General features: G+C 38.6%; 1 protein-coding gene across 1 annotated transcript in view; it reads left to right on the top strand.

Moving 5' to 3' along the window:
* GRID2 (glutamate ionotropic receptor delta type subunit 2) overlaps positions 1-12,028 on the top strand; it is a 709,039-nt gene that overhangs the window by 551,653 nt on the left and 145,358 nt on the right. The gene's annotated exons all lie outside the window — the stretch shown is intronic.

Genomic DNA, 12,028 nt, shown 5'->3' with positions numbered 1-12,028 from the left:
CAGTGAAATTTTAAAATACTGTAATGCTAAGGAAAAAAAAAAAAAGTAATAATAATAAAGTAGCAGAAGCTTGTGCTGTAGTATCAAACAATAGTATTAATTTCTTCTTTCTACGTTTATCAAAACCAGTAACATTCTCTTTGAAGCAAGTATAACATAGGTGTACACTCAGAGAAGTGTAGTCCAGACAGACAAGAGCCATCTTTCAAGCAAGCACTCTTTGTCCTGAAAATATTTGTACCTTCTCTAGTGTGGCTGTTAACCCAAGGGCCTACAGACTGGAAGATAATTAGCATCCCCAGTGAAAACATTTGAATGTGCATTGGAAGATAACACAGTTGTACCCACAGGCTATTGAAAAACAGGCCTCCAGGATTATGTTCCTAAGCTGTATCTAGCATTTGAAGGGATAATATTATTTTTCCTTTCCTGCTGAAGTAATTTCTCTCTTCTCTTGGGAAGGAGTTTAACATACTCACTTTCATCAGCAGAGCTATTATCTGACATATTCATGGATAGATATGCAGAGTTAGAGCATTCTTGAACATTGCCGACCCCTCAGGTAACTGGTTATACAGGGGAAACAGCCCCGTAGCTATCAGGCAGGTAACACGAACAGGGGGTAGTTGAAAGTTGGGGAAAAATGAGGGTGAAGTGCTTAATTTTAGTTATATCTCTAATGATGATCATGATTACAGTAAAAAGCTCCATTACACAGGTTGCTCCACTAACATATATGGTAACACAGTTCCTACTTCTGTTTGCTTACAGTCATATCAAGTGGGTGCAGCTGAAAATGGGAAGCAGCAAGTCATCTGGGCAAATATCGTAGTTGTAATATGTTGAAGAAGATAAATTGATTTGTTAATGTAATCAAAAATAGGCATTTCTCCCTTCTTAAAAGTCTTTTCAAACGGAAAGATTTTTTAATTTTTTTAATTGGTATTATCCCTTGAAATTAAATCCTAGAATCACAGTAGTGATGAGCATGGTAAAGAGCTACTTATCTAGTTAACTAATCACTGGTGTACATGCCACAATATGTTTTTAGAAGGAGCTTGGCAATGTTACAATAACTAAAAAAAAAAAAATCAGTTGTTTAAAGTTCTCAGGTTCTTTGCACAATTTCAGCATTTTGTATGCTAAACAGAATCTCTTATGGGAATACAGTCTACTAGAAAATAAAATTCTCATCCCTTTCAAGTTAGATTTATAATGTGTTTCTGTAGTTTTAATTACCAAGATACAATGTTAATTTATTTTTGTGGCAACTTCCAGTGTCATTAGGGCAGTGATTTTCATTTGTAATAAAAATGTACTTTACTGAATCAACTATTCTAGAGAGGGCTTATTAGAGGCCTTCATCCTTCAAGCTAATGTTTTATTATTTTCCACAAGGATTCTTTATTTAAGCCTTCAAATATTTAACTACATATCACTTGCCATTTAAATGTTTATGATATGTAGATTGTTCTGTCAAGATTATTCACTCTAATAATAGCAAACACTGGCAGTGTAGAAAGTGATGAGTGTGTAAAATTACACTGCAGGCCATTCAGGTTCTCCAGAGGAATCTACTAAAATTTTTGGTCTTGGTAGGCAAAACTCAGGTTTTTCCTATCCAGAATTCTTTAACCTTCCTGTTTGGTTCAACTGAAAGATAAAGCGGAACAAGTTTTTAGAAGCACTTCTCAAAGACTGCTTAGAAACTTTGTTTCTAAGTACCAGACTAGCTTTTTTAGGTGTCTGAGTAAGATTAATAGTCTGCCTCAGTAATGCTATTTTAATGTTTTGGTTTGGTTTTAATTTTTAGTAGTAAATAATAGCCATGTAGAAATACTTGACATTTTTACAAAATTGTATCTGAACCCTTCTTTACTAGTCAATACTTTTTTCCTACCCTCTCAGCATATGAGATCCATGCCCAGTCATTGCCTCTTTCTCTAATATAGAAGTACCCACTCCTTTATGCGGATCCACTTTCACTTGCCACCAGCAGATCTAGTTAGGATCTGGCTATTCTTTTCCAAAGTACTGATTACCAGTGAATACAGTGAGTTCCAAACTTGCTTTAAATACCACATGTTAAGTAATGCATGAAAGCGTAATGTAAATATTTTTGACAGTATTTTTACAGTTCACCACTCAGCTGTGAATGCTGAACAGCATCACCATCAGTAAGAAAGACAATTACAGTTTTTCTGATGGTCATATGTCTCTGAGATCACTGAGGGTATCTTCAGAAGGCTGTAGGAGCACAGGTCTTACTTGGACACAACCTTTCTTCTATGTAATTATGTCCTGTGGTATGTGAAAGGAAAGAAGCTAAATGCATTTTCTGTGCTGAAGGTGAGTGCTGGTAGTTAGAGAGGAAATTGCTTTTGATCCTTATCAGTTCAGCATTTGGTTATCACTGTAACAATTCTGTCAGGGACTTTAGAAAAGAAGTGAGTACAAAAATAATTTCAGTAATGGTTTATTGATGCTGTAAAGCTCTGTGGGTTTAGAGCTGAGATCATCTGGAAAAAAAAAAAAAAATCTTCAGAAGGATTATCTGGACCGTATAGAGGGACAGACCTCTGGTATGAGATAGACCATTAACTATTTCCTGAAAGCACCTTTCCAGTGCTCAGTGCTCCTGGCTCCTGCTAGATCTTTAGGACTCTAGCTGAACACATCTGCTCTCATTGTGGTCACATGTAGCAGGACGATGTCCTCTTTCATAATCCAGGTATCACAATCACAACCATTTCCTCAAATTCACACTTGGCCTTTCTGTTCTCCACTTCCCCACATCTCATGGTCCAAAAACAGCCTGCAGAAGGAGGTGATACTTTCTTTAGAGAGTAGAGAAGAAAATTCCTGTTTGCTGTGTGCTTTATCTACCCAATGCATTTACGTGGTCCAAGCTGTTGCTTGTAACAGGTACTCTATTTGGTCAGTGCCGTGCTAAGTTTATTGGTTCCTTTGCCATCATCTCTGATTCCTAACAAAGATGCTCTGTGCTGAGGGAGTAAAAAATCACCCCACAACCATATTTTCTGTACTACCAACTTCTCAAAAGAATATGATCCAATACATCATTTATAATATCTAGTCCTTAATGCACTGAAAATTGGTGACACTCTAGCCATTCAGACTGTGAGCGTGGGTTATACTGAAATAATATTTTCTAACATATCAGTGACAAAATGTTGCTTTGATTTACTAGCCAGCATCAAGCTAGTAAGTCAGTGACATATCCACCTTAGCAAGCCTCTTTTTATCTGACAACACTGAAAATAAATCCTGGATTTTAGGAACAGAGTATTGATCTATGTGTAAGCAAAGATTGTTTCAATCTTTGCATTTGCCATTTAAGCGTCACAGGAACCTGTAGAATCAACAGAAAGTGGTTTATCATCTAGTGCTATGCTTACTGCAATGTCATGTTAACTTCTCTGCAGTGATAAACTTGAAAGCAATTTTCAACTAACAGCTTATTTTTGTTTCCCTTTTTCACCAAAGGTCTTCTGACATTTCCAGGCATGCTTTGATACAAGCATGTAAAATAGAAATAAGTTAAACTGGCTGAAATTTCACGTGAATTTCTTGTTCTCTATCCGCAAAAATAATTTATACATAGATTTTTTTTGGTCACTGTTGATGGTTTGTGAGCAGGTGTTTTATAGTCCCTGTGCATGGCAAGCATATTGCACTGTCATGTAAGAATAGGAGATGGCCTCATCACATCCTTCTATGTGCTACATTTAAGAAAGAGTTGGCAAATTCTTCTGTGCTGAACAACAGAGAGCAGAAGCTACTTTGATGTGGCATAAGTTTGAAAAGCTTCTAGACGGGTGCACATACGCTTCAAAATAACTGTATCATCTGTCCTGGACAGTGGTACATGTTCTCACACTACTTCCATAATAATTCCTTTGTCTCTCACATTGGTAATGAGAGGTGAATGTGTCTAAGGAGACAGGGGCCCAGATGTGCTGGCTGGGATAAAAGTAGCATCTTTTCACGTGTGCCTTTTTTTGGCTTTTTATCTGATTTGGAAGGAGTGTTTTCATGCCAGTACATCACTGAATTGAATAAGGCAGGAGTGATTTTTTTTTGGTGTCTTATTTACTCTCTATCTCATGCTGAAGAGTTGTGTAGCGATTCCAGCCATTATAAGTGCATATTTTAAACATGAGGTTGTTCTCTCTCAAAGGATTTCAGACAATATATCTGCATAGTATGCGCATCCTACGAATACTTCCCACATTTTACCAAGTTCCAAGTCCTGTGAATGCAACTCTTCTTCTTCATGCATCAGGAAATCACTGTAGCCATACTGCCCAGCGAGCGTTTGGTTGTTATACATATATATAGAGATGTAGACATATACACACGCTTTTGTCTAAGTAGTGATGGAGTATTGCTTCATTTAAAATCATTTTCCCAATGTAAATGGAAGAATTCTATATGGTATACCTGAAAATATATATAATTAATAACATTTTGCCTCGCATGAAAAGATAACCAGATACAGAGTTCATTGTGCAAGCAGTGGTGTAATAATTCCACTTATGCTTCAAAAATACAGCTAAGGTGAGACCACTGAGATTAGTCCAGATGTTCTGTACCCTCACTGGGCCCTCTGCATACCTAAACACATAATTCCTTGTCAGCCGCTTTTAATACAAGCACAGATTTCTTTAGTACACAGACCTGTACTAATGTGGTTATTCTGCTCCTGGGCTGGAGCTAGACACCAGCCTTTCTTATTCCTCACAGCTTGAAGTGATGAAGCTAATGCACAATTCACCACGTAGATTTACTTCCAGAACTGACTCCCAGACTGCTAATTCTGTAGTTACATTCAAAGGGAGATCTTCATTGTGGGGAAAAAAAAATAAAAAAATCCTAGGTGCTTCTCGGCATGCCTGCTTGCTGAGCCAAACGCAAGGCAGAGTGGAGGTACCAAAGTCACTCCGTGCTGGCAACAGGCTGCTGCAGACGCAGGTTTTTCAGACCTGGCCAACTTGCTCCATTCTGAGGGATTCACTTCTCTGGTTTATTGGACTGGATTTGTTCAGAATCCTGTTCCATAAACCATTTCTCTCTAAGTAAAATAGTGCTGGGTTTGTCCTATGCTATTGCAATTTTGATTTATTTATGGAACTCTGCCCACAGAATTTTTGAGCCCTGCAACAGTGCAAATGCATTCCACTTTGTCAAACCCTTTCTGAAAAATCAAATCCCCAGAAAGCACCTTATTAAGCTGAAGGAAAAGCTGAGAGTCCATTGAATGTTCTTAAACTCTCAGGGAATTGATGAGAAGCTGAAATGTGCAGTGCATATTTTGCTGTTACCTGTAGAGAAGGAAATTCATACAGTTCAGTGGAAAATAGTATTTTTCATTGTTTGCCGCTGATTGGGTTTGATCAAAGGCTTGACAGTGGTACAAAAATCCTATATATCATGGTCTAATAGGAGCTGCAGCAGTAACTGTGTCTGAGTACTTTCCTCTTTGATTTCATAAAGATTCAGTGATGCCCCAGCATTGGATAGACAAAGTTCAATTATAATTTATTTCTTTATTTACTTTAGAACTTGTGTGATTTAGATAAAAGACTTCCTCATAAAGTGTTAAAACGCCTAATGAGAGGGAACTAGTGATTTGCAATTAAAAACCCAAGTGAGTGTATTTAACCTGGCCACAAATCTCAGCTTACTTGATGTTATCAGTTTCCCTGGAATAATTCAGACATCACTGAGCAAACTGGCCGTGTAAAATGAAAGTGATATTCATGAATTTTACTCTGCAAATATGAAGTTTGATAGTCTAAAGGAGGATTTGCCTCCTGAAGAGAAAAAGAAGTGTCTGTTGGGGGAAGATCATCGCTTTCTCTTCTTTGGAGGAGGGAGATTCTATGAATGTCGTTTTAAGTTCTTTTATTTTTCTTACCTGATAAACTATAATGAGGTGATAGTGTTGTTTCTACACAGTAAAATACATAGTAAAAAAAACATGTAAAAGTCGATATCAGACTTAATGACTAGTATCTGTCTTCAGTGAAGCTTCTTTTTTCCTTCCCAACTTGCTGCTGTTCACTGTGTAGGCTGGGTGATACATGACCAAGTCAGGTCACAGGATAATGTCTTAAACGCGATTCTTCTTGTGTGGTTGCTGGCCTCCCTTATCTGTTGACCATAACTCCAGCATCTAGCAACTTGCTGGTGCCAGCCATTACATTCCTACCTCAATTTTCAGCGATGAGCAAACAAAAACTGCCTCCTTATATTTTACCATTCAGGAAATGCTAGAACATATCAGTAGCCTGCAAGAGCTTGTTTTCACTATGTATGAGCTGTGGCATAGGACTATGGAAGAAGGACTGGTGCTTTCCCTGTGAGTGATTGGTGCCACAGCAATCCCTGGGCACCACCAGAATTTCCAGGGGAGTTTCCCGGGGCAGCTATCCATGGTGGAGTCTCCATATGGCAAAGGGACAGTGTCTGGGTCAAAGAACAGGCTATACAGTGTTTGGCTTTAAATTTGGAGGCAGTGGGAAAGATATCACTGTCATTTTCATTAATATCCTTGTTTGGGTCTTCAAGGAAAAGATGTGTTAAGGTTTTCAGGGGACAGGAGGAAAAAAAAAAAATATATATATATATATATATATATATATATGAAAGGTGAAAGCAAGAGATGCAGGACCATACAGCAATGTATTTTTTCCTATCTCCCTCATAACACAAAAGGAGGAACAGGAGGTGAGGGGAAGTTTCCTGAGAGTAAGAAGTATCTGAAAGAAAAAGGAGAATCAAAGGCTAAAGAGAAAGAAGAAGGGACACAAAGTGATTGGAAAGATGAGTCAAAACTGGATGAAGTGAAAGCAAGAGAAAACCTAGGTCCCTTTACCAACCAAAAAAGAGCAAGATGGGAAAAGGCATAGGAAACTGCAGGGAAGATCAAGGGAAAGAAAAGTAAAGAGGAAAGAAAGTGTGCTGGAAGTACACAGGGAAATGGCAGGAGTCATTGCAATATGGGAAAGAGCAAAATAACCCCAGGTTAGGGAGCTGCTGAGAGAGTACTGGATTCACAGAGAGGACTTGTGAAGGGGGAAAAAAGGTGTTTTATAAAGATAAAAGAGAAGACACTTAGAAATGGCAAATGGTAGATTAAAACCTCCAAATTTCAAATGAAAGGAAAAGTAGTAATAAAGAAAGTAAGCAAGAGATGAAGGGGGCGGGGGAGCGGAGTGAGGGACCATTAGAATGACACCACTGGCTCGCGGAAATGGTTTATTATCTTTGAGATGTGGTGATTTACTATACTTTCCAAAAAATCACACCATTAGAGTTCCTCTGGAAACTTGGCCTAAGCACTAAGCACTGCTTCATGAGTGGAACACATGGTGAGAACAGCTACGTCGTCTATGCTTTTTTCTCCCTATATTCAACATTTGTCAATGGTCTAAAACATCCAATTATAACTTCTGGCACCAGTCTGGGTGCATGAGGCCTTGAGAAAATGTTGAGTCAAGAGCTGGAAGGCAAACAAACAGCACGTTACCAGCAGGTAGCTTTCCGTTAGCTTCTTTATTTCTATTCACTAAGAAAAGAAATTTGGGCAGGCTCCGAAGTGAAACATTTTATTAACTGTGTGCTGTGTTATTTGATCATGTGCTTTGGCTTTGAGGAAAGAAATCCTTACTTAGGTCATTTGCACTTCTGTCTATGATCAGTTAATAAAACAAATAGACTACTTCAAGTGCTGTAATTATGATCCTTAAGCCACAAGATTTAAAACTAAACTTGTGTGCTCACATTCTCCTAACATAGCTTGAAAACAGCAGAGTCCATTCCTTCTAGTCCAGAGGCAAATTAAAGCAATAAAACATACTGCACAAAATAATAAATGCACAGAACTATATAGGTTTCCTTACACAGAATGCAGGAGAAACAAGTGCTGCTATGCATTATACAATTTGTTGAACATAGTCTTTTCTATTGATTTTAACAACTTATTTGCTGAGTATTACCTAAGCTTCAGTTGAGAAGTCAAACAGAAAGCTTTCCAACTAACCAGTTGTATTAGGAAATTTTGTGTGAAGTCTTCGTTTCTTTAATCAAGCCGAGGATTACAAAGGCCATTGGCTTACCCAAGGCCACCAGACTTTTTGCAGATGCGTTTGACTGACTGTTGGGTGATGGCTGTGGGGTTGAGCAAATGGGACTCTACCTAGGTAAGAGAGTGTCCCCAAAACTTTTAATTGCTGACCGTATCTGAATGACAACCAAAACATGTCTTGTTTGGCTTACGTTCTGGGAGACAGTCTTTCCTCTGTAGGGTTTTGGCACTGATTTCCAAGTCACTTGGATATATTAGACATCAATTGAGTGCCTGAGTTATCAGACATATTGCGTGCAAAACTATTTTCATGTTTTCCTGCTTGGATCTTCCCTAAACTGCTGTCCTAGCAATCTCTGTAAATGCTGAGTCCAGACTTCACACAAAAAAATGTTTTCCTATATTAGTTTTTTGTTCTATCATTCTTGAGTCTTGCCAGCACACCTGGGATTTGGAAACTCCTATTTGAATGCTGTCTTGTGAGACATTCATGACATCTCTTCCAGTCATTTGAATTTACTATATTTTGGAATGCAGCAGGGTGTTATTAATGCATATTTCTTCTGGTGAAGTCCTTACTTGGGAAAAGTGAGTTCCTAAAGCAGGTTAGACCCAGGTGAAATTCGAGAAGGGAATTTCTGAAGAATTTTTTTTGGTACTGCAGGCACAGATGTTGGTGTTTCCACAGGTGACCAACTCTCTTAGGAGCTGCTAATGGAACAGCTCCTTAATAGTGCTGTGTGCGGGCATTACCATCAGAGATTTTTCTTAGACTGTAGTAAAACCAACACCTTGTTCACTTTTTTTTTTTTTTTTTTTTTAAGGAGGCCAAGAAAGTCAAGAAAAGAGAGCAAGGAGGAGTGATAGTAAGTTTAGGTGTTCGGATCAATTCCAGTAGCAGATGAATGATGTTTTGCAGCTGTCTAGAGGGGCTTTGACAGGCCTGAGAGGTGGGCCTGTGTGAACCTCTCGAAGTTCAGCAAGGCCAAGTGCAAAGTCTGCCACCTTGATCACGGCAATCCTGAGCACAAATATAGGCTGGGTGGAGCATGGATTGAGAGCAGCTCTGGGGCTGTTAGTAGATGAGAATCTGGCAGTGTGCTCTTGCAGCTTAGAAAGCCAACCATATACTGGGCTGCGTCAAAAGTCGTGTGGCCACCAGGGTGAGGGAGGTGATTCTGCCCCTCTACTCTGCTCTTGTGAGACCCCACCTGGAGTGCTGAGTTCACCTCTGGGGCCCCCAGCATAAGAAGGACATGGAAGTACTAAAACGAGTCCAGAGGAGGGCCGCAAAGATGATCAAGGGACTGGGGCTGGATCACTTCTCCTACAAAGACAAGCCGAGAGAGTTGGGGCTGTTCAGCCTGGAGAAAAGAAGGCTCTGAGGAGACCTAATAGTGGTTTTCCAATACATAAAAAAGGCCTACAGGAGAGCTGAGGAGAGAGTCTGTCAGGAAACGTAGTGATAGGACAAGGGGTAATGTTTGTTAACTAAAAGAAGGTAGATTTGTATTAGATAAAAGGAAGAAAACTTTTGAGGGTGGTGAGGCCCTGGCACAGGCTGCACAGAGAAGCTGTGGATGCGCCATCCCTGGAAGTGTTCAAGGCCAGTTTGGATGGGGCTTTGGGCAACCTGATCTAGTGGAAGGTGTCCCTGCTCATGGCAGAGGGTTTGGAACTAGCTGATCTTTATGGTTCTTTCCAACCCAAACCATTCTACCATTTTATGATACTATGATTTTTTGTGATTGTCCTCAACTATGATCACACCAGCCCACTGTATTTTTCTCAATTAACCAACAGAGTTTTAATTACATGTTACGCTGCCAGCAGAGTTCACTGGTTTCATGTGGAATATTTATATTGTGGGTTGGATTGTGGAAAAAATCTGCCTGTAAGCTCTGTCCTAGAGGCATTATAGATTTTAGTGTTCCAAATTCTGTATAAATCACTGCCTGGAAGTTGGAAATATGCATAAAATAGATTTTGTCTGTTTTAATATTGATTTCAAGTTACAGGTCTTCCACAATGTATATTTCATATAGGCAAAAATTTCTAATAAAGAAGCACCTTTGTAAAGGGAGGTCAATTCTTGTCTCTGCTAGTGAAAGAGGAGAGACAAACCCATACTAGGAATGATGGTAGAGGGGCTAACAAGCGGGGAAGTGGGATGATCGAGGAGACTGTACGTTGGGTAGTAAAGGGAAGAGAATATTAACAACTTTTACATCTTCATAATTTTGTACCTGAATGTAGCAGAGTGAACACTGTCATTAAAATAAGTGGAAGAAATTTCATCTGAAGTAAAAAGCACTATAAATGACAAAATTCACATGGAACAAAGAAGACAGGTACAGTGCTTAATAATCACATGTATTGTTCTAAATAAATCAACCAGAATTAATGTCAGATTCTGTTACTGCCTGATCTAGTCTTTCATTTCAACTATCAGAGGCAGCACAGAAGAAAAAGAGAAGCAAAAGCAGAAGCAGCAGATGTTTTGCAAAAGCAGTTAAGTGAGAGGTAGAGCTGAAGAGGAAGCTTCATACCATCCCCCTTGCTGTTTCAGCAATAGCTACGTTTGCTTTTGCTGCATTGACATGCTCAAATTGTCATCAATAAATGTTGATTCGTTTTCGCCTAATAACAGTAAGCAGCTCACACTCAAAATCAATTTCAACTTTATTGGCAAGGCACTACACATTTGTCTTCACCATGACTGTGCTGCATAAAGGAACAATTGAACTGAAAATTAAATGAACAATAATTGAAAATAAAATGTGGCTTTTTAAAGGAAAATTAGTGCTATGCTAAATTTGTAGCAATCAGTTATGTTGTGCTCTTTTCTGTTAAAAATGTAGAATGGCTTGTGCTAAAAAGTTAATTATATAAATATGTACACAATAATGTACATAATTAAAAGTGGACTTTACCCTCAAAAAGATACAAAGGCTCTTCAGAAACTTCATAGGGTTTTAAATCTGGCAAAAGCAGTACAGTATCTGCGGTAATTAGGCTTTCAACATATTTGGATATGCTAATTGGATCCAAGTTCTAATTAGATTCTTTATGCGACTGAGAATGACAATCACTGAATTAATGTAGTGTACTTTTATTCTTAACTTAGTGCTGTTTTCAATATTTCTAATACAGAAAATGTAGACTACCAAATGCTTTGCTTTGTAGGATAGAAGTGATTTATCTCATAGAGTGTATGGTGCACACGCTTCAAATCCATTCGCTGTGTTTCACAGCCCTATTAATGTAACACACTTCAGCAGTTAGGTTTTTCAGCTCAAACTGTTGGGCACCTTTGCCAGACGAGGGGTGAGGTTCTGGAACCTGTCAGCAGTTCATTGGTGTTGCTGTTAACAGCTAGGCATGCTGTGGAGGAGGTACTGAAAAAGCAGAGCTGGCTCCAAAGTCCTGTGAAGTCAGTCATTGTCCTTCTGTTGTTTTTTGGATTTAATGCCGGTATTTTTACAGGCCAGATGAATTTTGCAATTAATTCCAAAAATGAAACCAGTAAAGCTTGTACATGTTGCCAAGGGTCTATTGCTCTGTACCTTAGATAATCATCTATCATCATGTAAGAATGTAGGATAGTTATATTTTCAGAGGAACTAAATTGCAGGTCACTATCTACTAAACTCAGATTAAAAGGCAGTTAGCCTTAGAGAAATCCCAGAGCAAAAGCTTCTGTCCATAACAGCCCAACAAATATGGTAGCACCAATGCAAAGCATCTCATAGCTGAATTCCTTTCTCTGCACCATCTATTGCAGTCCTTTCTAAATACTTCGGTGTGCCTATGTGTCTTTTCTCAGTCATTTTTAAATGGGATTTTTAACCTAGCTAAAAATCACTGCTGTTTCATTATCAATGAGTAGTATAAGTTTTAATTAAAACCAGTTAA

The sequence above is a fragment of the Aythya fuligula genome, chromosome 4 (genome assembly GCF_009819795.1).
Source record: "Aythya fuligula isolate bAytFul2 chromosome 4, bAytFul2.pri, whole genome shotgun sequence".
Lineage (NCBI taxonomy): Eukaryota > Metazoa > Chordata > Aves > Anseriformes > Anatidae > Aythya > Aythya fuligula.
The sequence above is the reverse complement of the archived record's forward strand: the minus strand, read 5'-3'. Positions and strand labels throughout refer to the sequence as shown.